Source organism: Salvelinus fontinalis, chromosome 27 (genome assembly GCF_029448725.1).
Source record: "Salvelinus fontinalis isolate EN_2023a chromosome 27, ASM2944872v1, whole genome shotgun sequence".
NCBI lineage: Eukaryota > Metazoa > Chordata > Actinopteri > Salmoniformes > Salmonidae > Salvelinus > Salvelinus fontinalis.
The window spans coordinates 3,312,198-3,331,070 of record NC_074691.1 but is presented as its reverse complement, the minus strand read 5'-3'; the positions used below and the strand labels follow the sequence as shown (position 1 = coordinate 3,331,070).

Here is an 18,873-nt window from a genome sequence, read left to right as displayed (position 1 = left end):
ACATTTATTATTTCAGCTGGAAAGTTGAACTCGTCCAAAGTTTTGAATAGAAAAGGCCATTCAAGAAAAGCCTTTTTGGCATCAACTGCCGTTATTGATGAATTTATATCTTGTTTTTTTTGCGTATTATATTCAACTGAAACACGTTCTTGTATTTGTTTGTCTATTTTTAACAAAGCTTGTTTGATTGACATGTATCAAGTCTGGTAAGACTTTTGCCATTCCATTGCTTATACGCTTTGTTATTATTTTATTGTCACATTTTATTTAGGGTATGGGTCTATGATCAGCAGGGGACTCTCCAGATGTTCCTGGTTTTAAAATAACTGAAAAAAACTGTTTGATACATGGGGCTATGAAGTACTGAATTGAGTGACGTGTGTTGTCATTTGCGTAATTCGGGGGGCTACTTTGTCACAAAATGTTAAATGGAATTCTATGAAAAAGCCACCTATTTTCGGTGTTTTTCTCCATGCGAATGTTTCAAGTCTCTAATATTAGCAGCGATAGGCAGTACATTAGGAAGTATTTTCAGGAGGGATTTCATATTGTTTCCAGGCAGGGCCTTAGTGCGTTGCCATCTATCATGTTGGAAGCGAAAGGACATCGCAGTCGTCAAACGAGCCACATGTCTGGCTTATGACCAGGTAGATGTCTATAGGTTGTATAGGTGTACTGTGTGTGCGTGTACACATGCGTGTGCGAGGGAGCATAATAGACAGTGTTTGCAGCACTCCTGTAAGGGCAACACACTCTGGATAGCAGTTGTATTGCAGCATTGGCCAGCACTACCACCACTTCCTTGCCAAGCTGGCCTATGCTCTTGGAACAGGCAGGAGCCCAGACTAACAAGTAACAGCATGCCTCTGAAACAGCCCTATAATCTCAGCTCTATTTACAGTTTGCCCATAACAACAGATTTCAATTCAGCCTTTCTCTACCCTTGTCCTAACCTTAACCATAATGATCCAAATAGGACAACAGGCCCAGGTGTTGTCAGGGCCATATTGAACCGAAACGATAACAGCCTCATACTGTCTGCTCTATTATCTGAGCTCTCAGTCTCTCGTTCTCTCTCTCCACCCAGGAAAGACAGGCTTTTCATCCAGTGAGAACAGCAGGACTCTTTGGTGGATCAAAGGAACTTTGGAGAACTTCAATCTCCGCCATGAGTCAGAATAGACGAACATATCAAGTGGCTTTAGTTTTCCCTGATGATAACTTTTAGAGGTTTTTGGACAACAGATTAAGGGTGGGTAGAGAATGGCTAAACATTGTTTAAAGAGTCAACAAAATGCTATCGAAGAAAGAGTTTATTTAGACTGATACTTTGACAGCTAAAATCATTTTCAATCCTTGGTCTTCAAAAGGGTTTTGTCTATAAATCTTTTGGACTTCAATAGCACATTGTAGATGCACTGCCACCAGGACCAAGTATCTAGGTGGCAATATAAAGGAGATGATGATGTGACCACTACGGTGTCCATATTAGGACAGCATCTGCAACTTCCATGGATGCTGTCCTAATATGGGCACCGTAGTTATCAGGAAGAAAACTCATTTCAATAAGGTGTCGGTGAACATACCAGCGTGGTGAAGATGTAGTGGTAGTACTCCGTCATCATTCCCATGGCTAGAGCCTGTGTGAAAACCACAATACTGACTATGGTCAAAGTGCCTAAACAAATATACAGCATGTGTGAGTGCAGAGTAAATCATTTTTTTTGTGGGGGACAACTTACCTCACGCAATGTTGGTAGGGATCCTGTATATAATTAGCAAACTGAACACTCGACACAATACAATGGCATCTACTCTGCCCGAAAATGTGTGTTTTGGTAACGGATATGAGCACTTCTCATTAACAATGTGGTAGAGATGAATCATAATGTCGCAAACATGCCTGTGAGCAGGGGCAGAGTTGCTAATTAAAACTATTTTGACATAGAGCATTCATTATGGAAACACAGTAATGGAACTGTAATATTCTAAAAGGAGATAAACAAGGAAAACTAGATATCCAAATGAGTCTGATTCAGATGAACAGGAAATGAATAACCAAAACTGTAGATACTGGACCTGAAACCAGAAGTATGAGGTATTCAAGGAGGGATCATTCTGGAGCTAATTCCTATAAATACATCTCCAAGTCCAAGAAATCTGACAAGTTATAAGTCCAACCCGTCTCTGGATTTCAACGTGGTTCTGAGAAAGACCCAAGACGGACACTGACCTGTTTCAGGATCCAGGCGGCCATTTCGTGGCTGCAGTCAAAGATCACGTGGAACTCCTTTGCTTTCTTCATCTCTTTCAGAAGTGGCTTGGCGTCCTTGGCCTCCGCCGGCAACTGTCGGATCTTCAAACGAATGTTGTATCGGGAGGGTGCCTTGATCAGCTCCTGCAACCGAATAAGACCTGGAGAACAGAAATTGACACTTTATTTGAAAAATAAGTATGACATGGAAATTAATATAAGTGTCATTGGTAAGGCATACAGTCAGATACAAATCTTTAAAATAAAACAGCCCAAATACATGGCTCTCTCTTCCATAGTTTATTTGATTGTCCCACTCACACTTGGCAAACATACACATAGGGCAGTATTCTGAATCTTCTGATCGCTGGCAAATCATTCAATGGAAGACTTCAGAATACCACCCATGATACAGTACTGAAGAACTGTCAACAGAGCTCTGTACCAACTCAACACATACTCTTCTCATACACCAATAAGCGCTTTACATCAGCAAAGTCCAGCTCCGTCGAATAATTCACACACTACTCTATTGTAGCGTGGAATGACTTAAATATATACAGAGTCAATATATCAGCAGAGTCCAGCTTCGTCGAAGAAGCCCCTTTAAAAATGATAATTCACACACTACTCTCTATTCTAGCGTGGAATGACTTTATTAATATGTTAGTGTTGGAAAGCAGCAGTCAATCCATTCTCACTTTCTCTCTCCCAAGGTTCTGTTCGGATTTGAGTCTCTGTTTGCCTGACTACTCCCCACTAGGGAAGCCCCATATAACCTTTCCACCGCCTCATACTGAGCAACAATCCGCACATTTCATTTCCCCACCCGCACTCAGCTAGAAACCTCTCAGAGAGACACTGATGGGATTACAATGAGTTTCTCCTCTCCACCGAGGACTTCTGAGCCTTGGGATGAAATAGGGCTGGATTGATGGTTGGAATTATTACTCGTCATGGGTCTAAAAACTGATGGGATAGGGAGGGAGTCTGGGAGAGAGAAGAAAGGGGTTTTGAAGATGCACTTTTGGACTGCTCAGACCTTTTTTGTTGGGATGAAGTGCTGTGTGGGCAATTTACTGGTCTTTGAGTGGGGGCAGATTCTCCCTCTGGAGTGTCCATAGGGATTGCTGTGAAATAAGAATAAGGAATGTGTTCTTTCGTGTTAGAAGTAAATACTGCAGTTTTTTGTGAGTAAGGTAGGTTTTCCCTACTCCAAGGTATCTCTCCCTTCTCTGTTTTGCTCCGTACAGACACTTGGGAGGCGTTGAGTGGAAAATGGTTCCGGGGGGAGCTCAGCATTTGGGACACACTGTCAGGGCCCGACGTTGGTGGGGCTCTGGATAATTCCTTCTGACTTTCCCTCCCCGATCCTCAGAGGGCTGTGTATAAATATTACATTTTATCCCCTCTGATACTACTTTCCGCCAGAAGTCAGATAGGCTCCAATCAAGGATAAACGTCCTGGAGCATGAAGCTGTGTGATTACAGACGATGTGTGTGCGTGTGTGGTTGACATCACCCAGTCTCTCTCACCCCGACTCGGTCACTGTGAGGTGGTGTGTTAACCTCACAAACGCTCCCCCGAGGAGGAAACTCATCAGGCTTACCTGGTTTCGAGTAACCATACCTTTAAATAATGTCTAACACCTTCCCTGGAGCCCTTTTTTAGCGGAATCAATGCAAGCTAGTGGACGTTGTTATGGAGATGAGGGTGAGGATAAATGCATGCATCCCAAATGGCACCTTATTCCCTTTAGAGTGTACTACTTTTGACCAGAGCCCTATGGGACTTAGTCCAACAGCAGTACACTACATTGAGAATGTTGTGCCATTTAAGGACAAACACAATGAGGAGGAGTGGAACAATGGCAAATCAGATGACTCATTTCAGCGGTTGGGTGAGTTGGACCATTCACCGTGACCTTAGCCAAGGTTAATACACTGTCACCACGCTACAGTGGTGGCTCTCTGCAAAGTGAAATGGATGTGACAAAAACATGGTCACCCTATCACGAGCCATTCCTTTCAAGGAACACCGAAGAATAAATCCTGATGGTTAATCTATCCTCTTGGTCATACTAGATCTACCAGTTGATTTGTAAAAGAAAAGACTGAATCCCTAATCAACCTCTAGCCCCTAGGCACTTGTGTAGATAGAACCAGATTGCAATAGGTGTAGTAGCTTCGTATTGCCCTCTGAAAGGACAGTACGACCTAGGGGTCGATGTGTGATTCAGGGTAAGACACCTCATGACACCGATGTGGTAAAAAGAGTTGTAAAATGTGTCAAAAATACAGAACTTCAACTGAAGAAACCACCACAATTGGACATATTTGGCAAAAGACTCCCCATGCAACCCATGTATTTGTAACAAAGTATGTTCAACAAGTAATTACGTTCCATGAAGTGGGCAACCTTGTCCTTCCGAAGGATCGTAAAAAATAAGAGACAGACGTTGCGATATGTTGTCTACTCTCTCAAGTCGATGAGCACTCTCACGTTGGACGCAGTAGGCCTTGTTAAAATATAACAGTACTCAACGGTGTAAAATATTATTGTGCTTGTAAAAATGCAAATCATGAGCCACTTCGCAAAGTCACAGCAGGTGACCCGGGCAGACGGATACAGGAGTGGACGAGGACCCTCAAAGGACGAGTCTGTCTTTTATTCATGGCTGCTGTCAGCTTTCACATTCATGCTGCATGGCATTAATCTGAGGAGACTCGAGGAGACGGTGATTCTGGGCAATGTGTTTTTTTCAGGGCTGCTCACTCATGTAGAGGGCTCCAGTTTTGACGTGGAGTACACCTGGAGGACTTTGAGGGGGCTGAAGATTTCATGGCCAGACACTCAATGCTAAACTCTTAGGGGAAAGAATAGAACAGTTCAACTCTTCTGCACCTAAACACATTTTGGGAGGAGCACATTTAAGCCCTGGGCTTATGCAGCGTATAAGTGCCTTGTTCAAGTGCATGACAATTAATCTCCTGCTTTTATTGCCCAGCCCAAGACTCAAGCTGGCAACATTCAAGCTACTAACCTTTCGGACACCTACCACCCCGATAAAATGGTTTGTTTGTGTTTGAGTAGAAGTTTTTGAGTTTATACTCCAATCTTTTTTTGTCTTTCACCTTTTGATCATCATCTTCATCATCAATCATCCAAGATATATGTACCTGTGCTGTCGTCATAGACCACAGTGACCGTCCTCCATTTGAAGAAGTGGACCAGCTCCAGGATGGCCCGGCTGAGGGACTGGAAGTCCGGGTAGAGGCTGACGTAGTACGAGTCCCTGTTGTCCGACACCTGGTGCTTCCACTTGGTCTGGATGTGGGGCACCCCCAGGGCATTACAAATGGACTGGACTGCGTTAGCTGATGAGCTGTGAGAGGGGCCAAAGATGGCTGCCACCCCCAAGGACAGCTGGTCACAGGCTGGGGGTAGGAGGCAGAGAGAGGTGTTTGTTAGTTTTATGTTTAGGTGGAAGCCTTCGGCTCCTCTCAGCTCTACTGTCCACGCAATGCACCATGGGAGTACTGATCAAGAAAGACCCTAGTCTGTCCCTCATTAGATCAAGATGGATGTTATTGAATCAAGAGGAGTATCGGTCCCACTTTGCATTGAATCACGTGGATACTAGCAGGCAGTATAGTACTAGTACTAGTTCAACTAGTAATATAACTATATTTTGCAGTAGCTTGGTGGTAGTTGAACTCAATTCAAGTACATTATATTTTTCTTAAGGGTAGTTTTAGTGTAGCTTTACTTGTTCCAGTGCAAGGTAATCGGTAGCTTTGTAAACTATGTTTTCAGCGCAGCTTCCCCAACACTGCCGGTAGGAGTAAGTACATAGCATCTTGATTTACCTAACTAGGCTATAAAGCTTACTATAATATAAGTTCTCAGCCTGGACTTGATACTTTTTTTGTTGCCATTTGTCACAACATTTCTAATCAAATACTATACCCATATTTCTTGTATATAACTTAATTGAGCACATCAGATGCAATCAGTTTGTGGGTCGCGTCAGCAAAATATTTCTCAACAGCTAATCAGAGTTATTCTCAATAAATGTCTATTCCCACATTTCACGCCTGCAAAAAAACAGACACCCTTATTTTTTGTCACAATCTCCCACAAACAAATAAACAAACATAAACAACTACTCCCAGAGATACTCAGAATGAACCACTCTAATAACAGATTTAGCTGTCCTACTATCACAACCTGTATAATTTAAACCGCCCTCTTGCAATTATTCATGACAACCTTTTTTTCATGGTAGATTAATAATCATTCATTAATAAACAAGGGAGCCTTACTCAATCTATCATAATTCATGTGAAGTCTTCCAATCACAACGTTGATCCCTACCGCCACATGCTCCCACCACACCAGACCTTCTCCTCAACTAAACTGGAACTGATCCACTGCAGGACTGAACGGTTCCGTTACAGCACCATCCCAGCCATGGTTTGCATGCTGAACAGTTGACAATCAACATCATTTTTGCCTATATCTGTTGGTTATTGTATTTCAATACAATCAATTGTACTCACAATTCAGCATTTGGCTGCCATTTGTACTACAATGTTCTGTTGAAAAAAACTGTACAATAATCTCTCTGTGTCTCTCTCTGTGTGTCTCTCTCTCTGTGTCTCTCTCTGTGTCTGTCTCCCTCTGTCTCTGTCTCCCTCTGTCTCTCTCTGTGTCTCTCTCTGTGTTTCTCTCTGTGTCTCTCTCTTTCTCTCTCTCTTTCTCTCTCTCTTTCTCTCTCTCTTTCTCTCTCTCTGACCTGGATTCTTTGTGCACTTTAGTTGTGGAATTGTCCCAAAAATTCAAACCCCGCCCATCTGACACCCCAGGCAGGCTCAAACAACCGCTCAGAATTTATTTTAAGCCAAGGGTGTATTCACTAGCAACCAAACAGAAGCAAACGGCTATAACAGGGAGGGACTTACATGTCCAATAAGAAAGGCTTGTTTCCTTTGATAATAGTTTACTGATGAAAAAAAAAAATTGCTACGGTGTGCACTAATGAACACACCCCAGGTCTGCTTCCTATCCTCCTCAGCCAATCACCTTTTCTGGAGGCCTCAAAGCTGTCAAAGATGTTTATTCTCTGGATGTCATATGTGAGCGTGGTGTTGGGCAGCAGGGTGCGGTTCCTGTTGATTGTGTTCAAGGCAAATTTAAAGGCGAGTTCTTCTGCTCCCGACGGGCCGCTTTCGATGGATTCAAATATTCCTCCTGAAGGATAAAAGAACAGGCGAAAGAACAACAAGGTTAAATCTCTATTTCCTCCTCCCATAATTACAATTTATTCTCCTCCAACACAACATATGTGACATTGAAGTGTGGGCAGATGATGGATATTGCGAAGGCTATTATAGCTGTGCATATTCTTTCCCAGGACATTGTAACGATTCTTTTCTCAGCTCCCTTCATGTCCTTTCCTATTAAACAACGGTGTCATAATCGACATGCGTTAATTGATATGAGCAGTGGAGAGGGGGCTAGCTTTGTTATGGTGTTTTGGACTGTCAACTGAGAAGAGCTGCATTTGCATTCACTTACTGGTCTGTGTAATTAACGATGAGAGGGGACGGGAGGTGAGTTAAGGGGGTCACGACTCCCTCTCTCTCCCTTCTAGTTCAGACACCTTATCAGGGAGGTTCAGTTTGTAGACCGTGGACGTTAACGGTTAGCACTACCACAAACAGCTCAAGGATCCTTCCACCCACACCGTCCAGACCTCTCAGTGAAGTGCAGTTACCATGGCGATTGGAGGTCTCTCTCTCTCTTCTCAGTAGTGAACTAAACACCTTTGAACTGTTTTATTATTTACAATCTCCATGATTGGAAAATGCTGTCCAGATGCTTCGCTTTCATGCTGTTCAGAATCATGAACCGAATTGACAGTAACTAATGTGTAGTATTGAAAGGGCTCTAAAATCGATTACAGATGAGGTTATTACGTAGTAGTAGTTTAACATCCAAATACCTCAATAAATAATCCATAGACCTCCTAATAATCCCAATAACATACATGTGTTAGATGACAGTACCATCAACCAAAGACTTTTATGTAAACCCCTCGAAATTCAAAGTCCACCATTCAACAAGAAAATAGCATACCACTGAGCATGGACTTTGACTACGTCTGACTAGATCTGTTCTGCACCACCCAAAAGCTTTACTCGAGACTTCAAATTGAACGACTAAAGGGGGGAGGATGAATAAAATTCAAAGAAACATTTTCAGATGCGTCATTCCAGAGTTCAGGAGTCCAACGTTTCTTCCCCATAGCTTTGTTTCCTGGGCGAGCCGAGAGTTTGACGTGATCCAAGCTGAAAGAGTTTCACTGAGCATTACAGCTTGTTTATTGATTCAATTATAGCAGAAGAGAGAGAGAGAGAGAAAATGAAAGAGACAGCAAATGAAAGAGGACCAAAGCCCGCTGTCCCAGACCCTCTGCAAAGGAGAAATACTTAAGGAGGAGAGAAAGAGAGACGGAGACAAAGTGTGATGAGAGAGAGAGTGAGAGACCAAAGCAAGAGAGCATAGGAAGATGGGAAGAGAAGGAGTGAGGAGGACAGATAGAGGGAGAGAGGGAACAAAGAGAAGACCTCCTAGCAGTGGCAGGAGCAAAAGCAGTGACCGAGAGAAGAAGAAACAGACTCTACCAGCTAAAGGCTTCATCGATAATTGTCATCACCATGCACAATTCTTCTGTGGATTGAACGTCACAATATGCATGCCTCCTTTACAAATGCTTAACCGACACATCAGACTGCAAGCTATTGCATCACTGAGAGAGGTGATCTCAGAACGCTGCAGTAACTTCCGAGAACAGAGTCCTGCATGGAGTTACAACACCATGCTATGCCGCTTCAAATTGAGTTGACCTGCTTAGTGAGTCCCAAAATGAGTGCACTGTACTATAGTTCATGCCAGGGAAAAAGCTATGCATAGAGTGGAAATGCTATTGATACAGTCTCTTTAACAGAAACTTGGAGAGGGCGTGATAATTAGGGTTGCAAAGGGTCAGAAACATTCGGGTAAATTTCCGGAATTGTTCCGGAAAGTTTCCATGGGAAGTTAAGCCCTGGAATTTGGGGAATGCTTAAATTCCTCAAAACAGTTAGCTTATAACGGTGAACCTTTTTTTGTGGGATACACATCAGGCAATTCTACGTCTTGTGGTATATTTTGGTTAAACTATCCCCAATTCAATGGAATTGCAACCCTCTGCATGCACAGCGCATTCTTCCATCACATGTACACTAATGAGATGCTATTGAGCCCGCACTACTACACGGTCTGAGCTAAGGACTACATGCTTTCTGGTAAGTTTTGATTACAATACTGGGTGGGGGGAATATATTTCATATGACATACATGATTTGTTGTTAACTAGTAAATAGTTAGATCAGAAGCCCCGTCGAGGGGGAAACAAGTACACTCTTAGAAAAAAGGTGTTATTTGGAACCTAAAAGGCTTATTCGGCTGTCCCCATAAGAGAATCCTTTGGATAACCATTTTTGTTTCCAGGTAGAACCCTTTTGGGTTCCGTGTAAAAGGGTTCTTTCTACTCCCTCTCATGCTACAAAGACTAAGGATGCATGAATGAATTAGCATTATAATTATTTTAGTTGTGGATTAAATTCATTTAAGGAATCTACTTCCATGAAAGGAATTTGATAGAGCACCATTTCTAATCCAGGCAGTTCCTAGAATTATATATCCAACTGTGTATCAATGTTTCATAGAATGGTGTGTGATTAAAACAGCACAGACAGAACTGGTGTGAAATACTAATTGAAGCAGAAAAGATTGAATATAAAAATGGACTTCTGTTTCAAAACCACAAATTCTCTTTAATGAAAAGTACTAACGCAACAGATTCATTTTTGTCCCCTTAATATGCGTTAGATTAAGGTCTTAAATAAACTGAATGGCTGCAATGTAAGCGAATGGTTAATGATCCTCGAATGAAAGAGAATACAATTAGCTGGATCCACTCAAGGATAAGCTTGTGTTGTGAGGATGGGAGAGACGGGGTTCAGAGAAGTTGGCATGGCAATTGCCTCTGTTTCTGCGACCATGGCGAGGAGATATCACCCATTTGGGAGTGTACGAAGTTCATTTGCCGAAGGAGGGCCATTACGAGTGGCATGGAGGGATGGTCTGTCTCAGAGACTAATAAGTAACTGGTACAGCTGTGAGACAGCCGCGTGTCGAGCGCCATGGCAACGGCCGAGAAACCCCGTCGCTAGGGTTGGTAGGCTGGTGGCACAGGTACACCCAGTCACTCAGCTACAGCTCCAAGTCTCTGCAAGGTCAATGAATAGAATTCTCCTGTAGGTGTTCCTTTTGTCCAGGTTGTAAAGCGCAGTGTGGAGTGCAATAGAGATTGCATCATCTGTTGGGGTAGTATGCAAGTTGGAGTGGGTCTACGGTTTCTGGGATAATGGTGTTGATGTGAGCCATGCTCAGCCTTTCCAAGCACTTCATGGCTACGGTTGTGAGTGCTATGGGTCGGTAGTCATTTAGGCAGGTTACCTTGGTGTTCTTGGGCACAGGGACTACGGTGGTCTGGTTGAAACATGTTGGTATTACAGACTCGGTCAGGGACAGGTTGAAAATGTCATTGAAGATACTTGCCAGTTGGTCAGCACATGCTCTGAGTACACGTCCTGGTAATCAGTCTGGCCCTGCGACCTTCTGAATGTTTTGGGCGGCAGGTATCCAGTGGTTAGAGCGTTGGACTAGTAACCAGAAGGTTGCAAGATCGAATCCCCAAGCTGACAGGGTAAAAATATGTTGTTCTGCCCCTAAACAAGGCAGTTAATCCACTGTTCCTAGGCTGTAATTGAAAATAAGAATTTGTTCTTAACTGACTTGCCTAGTTAAAAAAAAAAGTTGACCTGTTTGAAGGTCTTTCTCCCGTCGGCTACGGAGAGTGCGATCACACAGTCGTCTGGAACAGCTGATGCTCTCATGCATGCTTCAGTGCTGCTTGCATAGAAGTGATTTATCTCATCTGGTAGGCTCGTGTCGTAGTTAACTGCTCATTAGATCCTGCTGAGTGATCATGTTTAAGATGCATATGCAGGCACTGAAATTAAGTCACGCCACATAATTTTGGTATAGAAGTCAGACTATTGGGCTTGAAAATGTACAGTGCCATGAGAGAAGAGTGTTAATATAGTCAGGCTTAAATGGTTTGCTGTCTTCCAGTGAAATAGTCCTGCCAATTCCTGTCAAAAGTGGAGTGGCACCCACTATGCAAGGTAGAGTGTGCTAAAAGTACCTGGTCCAGGATCATCACCCTTATTCCAAGACTCTTTTTGTAGACGGACCAAATGAAAGACTAATGGAGAAATGGATAACCCACCCTAGTGGCCAACTCCATTTAAATAGTGCTGTGTCACAAACCTCGTTCCTCGCAATCTTACGTCAGAATATTTCACACTGTCAGGAAGAAAACTACAATATCGGTCACAAATTAGGTCAGTGTGTGTGGCAGGGCAATGTATAGCTATCTCCCTCCCTCGGACTCATTCTCTTCACCCCCCCTCTCTCTCTCAATTGCTCTCTCGTTCAGACTCTTATCAAAATGGGTCATTATCATACTCTGGTCCATTGTTAAGATTACATAAAGCGACTGTAGAAGTAGACTTTTGCTCTCGTCGCAGACTCGGAGCCAAAGGTCAATCATTAACTCGGGAGGAAGCTCGTTTAATGTTCACAGCTGGGCTCCAGACGAATCAACGGCAAGCAGCAAGGGAAGAGTGGAAGAGATTACACTACACTACAGATTACTGTGGTGTAGTCTCCATCTTGACTAGAGTGATAATTATCAGATAAGGGGACCAGTAATGGTGATGGGGATTTTACAGTCCAAAATGTTGGATTTGAACTTCTTTGGGACTGGGGGGCAGCATTGAGTAGCTTGGATAATAAGGTTCCCAGAGTAAACTGCCTGCTACTCAGACCCTACAGCTATAATATGCATATAATTAGTAGATTTGGATAGAAACACTCTGAAGTTTCTAAAACTGTTTGAATGATGTCTGTGAGTATATCAGAACTCATATGGCAGGCAAAAACCTGAGAAAAAAAACAACCAGGAAGTGGGAATTCTGAGGTTTGTAGTTTTTCAAGTCATTGCCTATCGAATATACAGTGTCTATGGGGTCATATTGCATGTCCTAAGGCTTCCACTAGATGTCAACAGTCTTTAGAACCGGCATTCACAGACAAGATGTGGTGTGTGTGACCCGAGATAGAGATAGCCTGGAAGAGTTTAGAACAATCCCTCATTGTCTCATCTTCCTGGCATCTAACATCCCGTGCAGATAACCAGGAGATGGACCACAGTGGCTTATGGGAGGGGTGGAACCAGCCCTGACTAAACATTTTTAGGTCCTATATAAGATCTCTGTTTTTTCATTATCAGTTAAGCTCTCGGCAACACACATTTCGGAGGGTGGGGTCGACGGTTTCATTATTGCAATAATTAATCAATATTGATTAAAGATGATTGTTTGAAGAAATGACAAAGTCTCACTTTATTAGAATATTCCACGACATGAGGTAGTCACCTGGAATGCATTTCAATTAATAGGTGTGCCTTGTAAAAAGTTCATTTGTGGAATTTATTTCCTTCTTAATGCGTTTGAGCCAATCAATTGTGTTTTGTCAAGGTAATTGGTGGTATACAGAATATAGCCCTATTTGGTAAAAGACCAAGTCCATATTATGGCAAGAACAGCTCAAATAAGCAAAGAGAAATGACAGCGCATCATTACTTTAAGACATGAAGGTCAGTAAATCCAGATGAAGAAACTTTCAAGCTTCTTATAATTAAGTAAATTAAAATCGCACAATGAAAGTTGCTCTCATGAGGACCGTCAAAGGAAAGGAAGACCCAGAGTTACCTTTGCTACAGAGGATAAGTTCAGTAGAGTTACCAGCCTAAATAAATGCTTCACAGTGTTCAAGTAACAGACACATCTCAACACCAACTGTTCAGAGGAGACTTTGTCAATCAGGCCTTCATGGTTGAATTTCTGCAGAGAAGCCACTACTAAAGGCCAGCCAATAATAAGAAGAGACTTGCTTAGGCCAAGAAACACAAGCAATGGGCATTAGACCAGTGGAAATCTGTCCTGTGAGTCCAAATTTGAGATTTTTGGTTACAACCGCCTTGTCTTTGTGAGACATAGACTAGGGAACGGATGATCTCCACATGTGTGGTTCCCACCGTGAAGCATGGAGGAGGAGGAGTGATGGTGTGGGGGTGCATTTCTGGTGACACTGTCTGCAGAGATATGCCATCCCATCTAGTTTGAGCTTTGTGGGACTATCATTTGTTTTTCAATAGGACAATGACCCAGCACACCTCCAGGCTGTGCAATGGGTATTTGACCAAGAAGGAAAGTAATGGAGTGCTGCATCAGATGACCTGGCCTCCACAATTACCCAAACTCAACCCAATTGAGATGGTTTGGGATGAGTTGGACCGCAGAGTGAAGGACAATCAGCCAAAAGTGCTCAGCATAAATTGGAACTCCTTCAAGACTGGTTGAAAAGCATTCCAGGTGAAGCTGGTTGAGAGACTGCCAAGAGTGTGCAAAGCTGTCAAGAAGGCAAAGGGTGGCTACTTTGAATAATCTAAAACATTTAACACTTTTTTGGTTACTACATGATTCCATATGTGTTATTTGATAGTTTTGAGGTATTCCCTATTATTCTACAATGTAGACAATAGTAAAAATAAAGACAATTCTTTGAATGAGTAGGTGTGTCCAAACATTTGACTGATACTGTATGTGAGGACAGGCTAGTTTGTCAGGTTTACGAGGTTAGCATGAATTACCATAAACTGTTTACGAGGTTTAATGTTTGATTTGTTACATAAAATATTTCATTAATGACTCGAAGAAATTATGGCAATCATCATTTTTTATCGCCCGTAAGAAACTGTTAACCATTGGCTACTAGCTGAGAACTGCTAGCAAACTGGCAAGCACAAAAACAGTCAACAACTTCTACAGACCCTTAGAAATCGGCAGATCGCTCTCCACTGGTGAAAGTGAGAATTGCCGAAAATGCACAGTCAGGGGAGAATAATTATTCTGTCAAGGAAAGTTTCTCTTTATTTAAAGAGGCATACTAAGACAAAATAAACATGACACCGTGTTCAAATTAGTTCAAATTGTATTAAAACGCTGGAAGTGAATGCTGGAATTAAACAATTATCTATGCAATTTAGCAAAAGGTGTGCATTAAGGAAACAGACACCTGACTGAAAAAGAAGCCTGTCTCTAATCAGCGCCTGTTGTGTTCAGGGATTTAATCAATTAAATGCCTGTACTATTAATTGAAGTTTTACGGTAAAATACTAGAGTGGAAAGGTATTCTCTGTTACATTAGCCAAACTAAAACCCGACCAGAGAGATATACAACATTAAAGTGACTATTAGCCAAATGACACACTCCCCATCATAGAAATATTTAATACTAGAGTGGCTTGCCAAACAACAAACATAATTAATATATCCAATCCTTGCGTGCCTATGTTTTCATTGTTACATTAGCTAAATAACACACTTTCCAACCTAGAGACGTATAAGACTAGTGTGGCTATGCCATGATCCAACATAACTGTAGAAGTCTTCTATTTTTTCAGGGGCCGATTTTTTTTTTTTTCTAGCGTGCTCCTTCCCCCTTCCTCTCTCAGAACAAAGAGAGACATAATACTAATTTCAAGAACAGGAGAAAGATATGAAGCGGTAGTGCAGAAGCTGAACATGAAAGAAAAAAGATAATTCCAAGCCCAGTCACCCAATGGAATTTAGCATAGCTTTCAAGGATCGTGGACATTTACATTGCTTGTTGATAGGTTTCAGTGGCTGCGTCACAAATGGGACCCTATTCAACCAGGTGAGGGGAGTTCCTTGCTAATTAATTACCTTCATTCCTCAATCAAGTACAAGGGAAGAGCAAAAACCAGCTGACACTCAGCCCTGCGTGGAATGAGTTTGACAAGTTCCTTACATAGTACCTAACTTTTTACCAAAGCCTTATGGGTTCCCTATAGGGAATAGGGTGCCATTTGGGACACAGCCAACATGGGGCCTCTGTAACCAGGCAGCAGGAGAGGACATGCTTTATTGATTGACTTCTGTCTCATGCACTTGCTCTCTGGGTGCTATAGTGTGTGTGTGTGTGTGTGCATGCATTTATACACGTCCTATCTTTGAAATAGGTCTACAGCAAGTCTATGTGCACATACAGTACATACCCAATGTTACTACATGACTAAATTCCAAGAGAATATTCGTAGAATATTATTTACTGACATTTTCAATCTCTACCTGACTGAACATCTCGCTCTGCAACAGGATCCTGGACTTCCTGACGGGCCACCCTTAGGTGGTGAGGGGAGGCAACAACGCATCCACGCTGACCATCAACACGGGGGCCCCTCAGGGGTGGCTGCTTAGTCCCCTGCTTTTCTCCCTGTCCACCCACGACTGCGTGGCCTTGCACGACTCCAACACCATTATTAAGATGGCCGATTACCTACGACAATGAGACAGCCTATAGGGAAGTGGTCAGAGACCTGCCAGTGTGGTGTCAGAACAACAACCTCTCTCTCAATGCCAGCATCACAAAGGAGCTGATTGTGGACTACAGGAAACGGCGGGCTGAGCACTCCTTCATTCACATCGACACATCGAATATGCAAGAAATCATTCCTATAATGAAACACATGGCCCAAAATGAGTTACTCTGAGGTATTAATACTAACACACACACACACACACACACACACACACAAATAATAATAACAAAGCAACAAACAACATCATAGCCAACCTCCAATTAGCCTGTCATCTTCGTTGACAATGACACTATCTTCTCTGAATTAAATGTTTCCCCTTAACCAACTAGGCTCGTAATTGTTTTAATTTTATTCGCATTTACAGACAAGTTTGTTATGAAGGCAAATGAAAGGTCACATTTTGGAGGGCATTTCTGCCCCCCCAAAAAAAACATTTTGATTAAAAAATAAAGTTTACGTTTAAACGGCTCTCCTGTGAAGTAGTGACCTGCGAAAGACACCTAGTTCCCTGAAAAGGGTCACATATTGTCCAGAAATGATGGTTGTTCAAATGGCTTTGAAGCCAATTTAGCATCAAACAGCACTAGGTATACGGCTACTTTAGTACCTATTGTATATGAGATGTGTGAATTGCTTCTAGTCATATTATCCTGCAATTGGTTGTGCACACACACACACACACATGCTCACACAGTGTAGCTGTAGCATGTTAGGTAATACAAACTAAGCACAGATACATTGCATATAGATGATCTAAATTGAGGCATCATCTGTAGGCCTACATATTTATGATCCTTTTTCCAAAGCGGTTTGGAATATCTCTGTTTGTCTTCCCCATACTAAGTGTATTGTCATGCTTTCAATGCATGACTCACAGTTAAATTCCATTTCTCTCTCTCTCTCTCTCTCTCTGTTTTACAGGCAGATGTTTTCTATTCATCTCATCTCTCAACACAGAGCATCAATTGGGAAAACGTGATCGCGATGACATTGAGCGAGTGCAGTAATTTCTAGAACCAGGGAAACCAGGCTTCTGTAGAGCTCGAGAGGGGTACTTTCATACTATTATCTGTACCATCACTTCACTTAAGTGCCCAAAGCACGTCCCCAGGATCTCAACAATGGCTGGAAGCAATGTTTACGCTGTGGAACCTCATGTCGTTTCAAGGCTTTGCTTTGCTGATAAGAAGCCCCTCGAACTCATTTTGTCTGTTTGTTTACTTTATTTTTATTTCAGCTAGGCCTACATATGACAGTCTTTTTGGAGTATTTTTGGCTGACGCAGCATTTGAGTTTCATTTGAGTTATTTAATTGAGAGCTGTTCTGGTCTTTTAGGGGGTAAAGGTCCTTTATTTTTAGAGTTGAGTTATCCAGAGCTGTTTTCATAATGCCAGGTTTAGGCTAAATAAAGGTATTTTAATATTTTGGCAATATTGAACACATTTTCCTTTCCCTCTGTTCAGTTTAACTTTGGTAAATTACAGCATGAGAAATGCAAGGGTGAAAGGGGTGGGGAAATTAATTCAGGAAGGGAGTTGATAGTTCATTGACTATTTGCTTTTGCGCCGCCAGTCTGAATTATCAGCTGCTCGTTGGAGTTTAATTTGGAAATGCAGGCATTATAGATATTACCCTGTGTCACGGCTCGCTGCCAGCACCTTCAGAGCAAAATACACTGAGTGTACAAAACATTAAGAACACCTGTTCTTTTCATGACCTAGACTGACCAGGTGAACCCAGGTGAAAGCTACGATCTGTAATTGATGTCACTTGTTAAATCCACTTCAAATAGTGTAGATGAAGGGGTGCCATTGAACGGGGTATGGTAGTAGGTGTCAGGCGCACCGGTATGTGTCAAGAACTGAAACGCTGCTGTGCTTTTTAAGCTCAACTGTTTCCCGTATGTATCAAGAATACACCACCCAAAGGCCTTCCAGCCAACTTGACACAACTGTGGGAAGCATTGGAGTCAACATGGGCCAGCATCCCTGTGGAACGCATTCAACAGTTACCGAGTCCATGCCCCGACGAATCGAAGCTGTTCTGAAGGGAATAAGTGGGGTGTGCAACTGAATATTATGAATGTGTTCTCAATGTTTTGTACACTCAGTGTACATTTAAAATAGGCACGAAGCTGCTTAAAATAGCCTATTCATGTGTCATTCCGCACTATCTGGGCTTGCAGCTCACTCGCTTGAAGAAATCATTTCCCGCGGTTTAAAAAGACCCCAGACGAGGCTTTCAAAAACAAAGATCCGCGTTGCATTAAAATAAGGTGCCACGCGTGAGGGTTTTAAAGCTAACGGAACGAGAACGATCGAGATGGATTTCTCTATATGTGTTTATGGCCCTTTGAAGGGGCCCTTTGTGTGTGAGTATGTGTGTGTGTTATGTGTTAGATGTAATGATTAATTGAAGGTTGGCACACTCCCCCTACTACCATTTTGAAATGGGAAATGTCTATAGGCTGTGAAATTAGAAATACTGGAGTGCATGTTTTGGTGATTGGGGTTTTGTTTGAATGTGAATTAGGTAGTTGCATTGCTAAAGGATTAAGATGAACCTCTCTGGGATATGTGGGATGGTAGCGTCCCACCTGGCCAACATCCAGTGAAAATGCAGAGCGCCAAATTCAAATAAATTACTATAGAATTTAACGTTCATGAAATCACACACTTAAAATATACCAAATTAAAGCTACACTTGTTGTGAATCCAGCCAACGTGTCAGATTTCAAAAATGCTTTACGGCGAAAGCAAAAAATGCTATTATCTGAGGATAGCACCCCAGCTAACAATCACAGACCATCATATTTCAACCCGGCGCGACACAAAACGCAGAAATAAAGATATAATTCATGCCTTACCTTTGATGAGCTTCTTCTGGTGGCACTCCAATATGTCCCATAAACATCACAAATGGACCTTTTGTTCGATTAATTCCGTCGATATATATCCAAAATGTCCATTTATTTG

The 18,873-nt window shown here is 42.3% G+C and overlaps 1 pseudogene; it reads right to left on the bottom strand.

Annotated features, from left to right (window-relative positions):
• LOC129824876 (glutamate receptor ionotropic, kainate 2-like) overlaps positions 1–18,873 on the bottom strand; it is a 185,209-nt pseudogene that overhangs the window by 142,636 nt on the left and 23,700 nt on the right.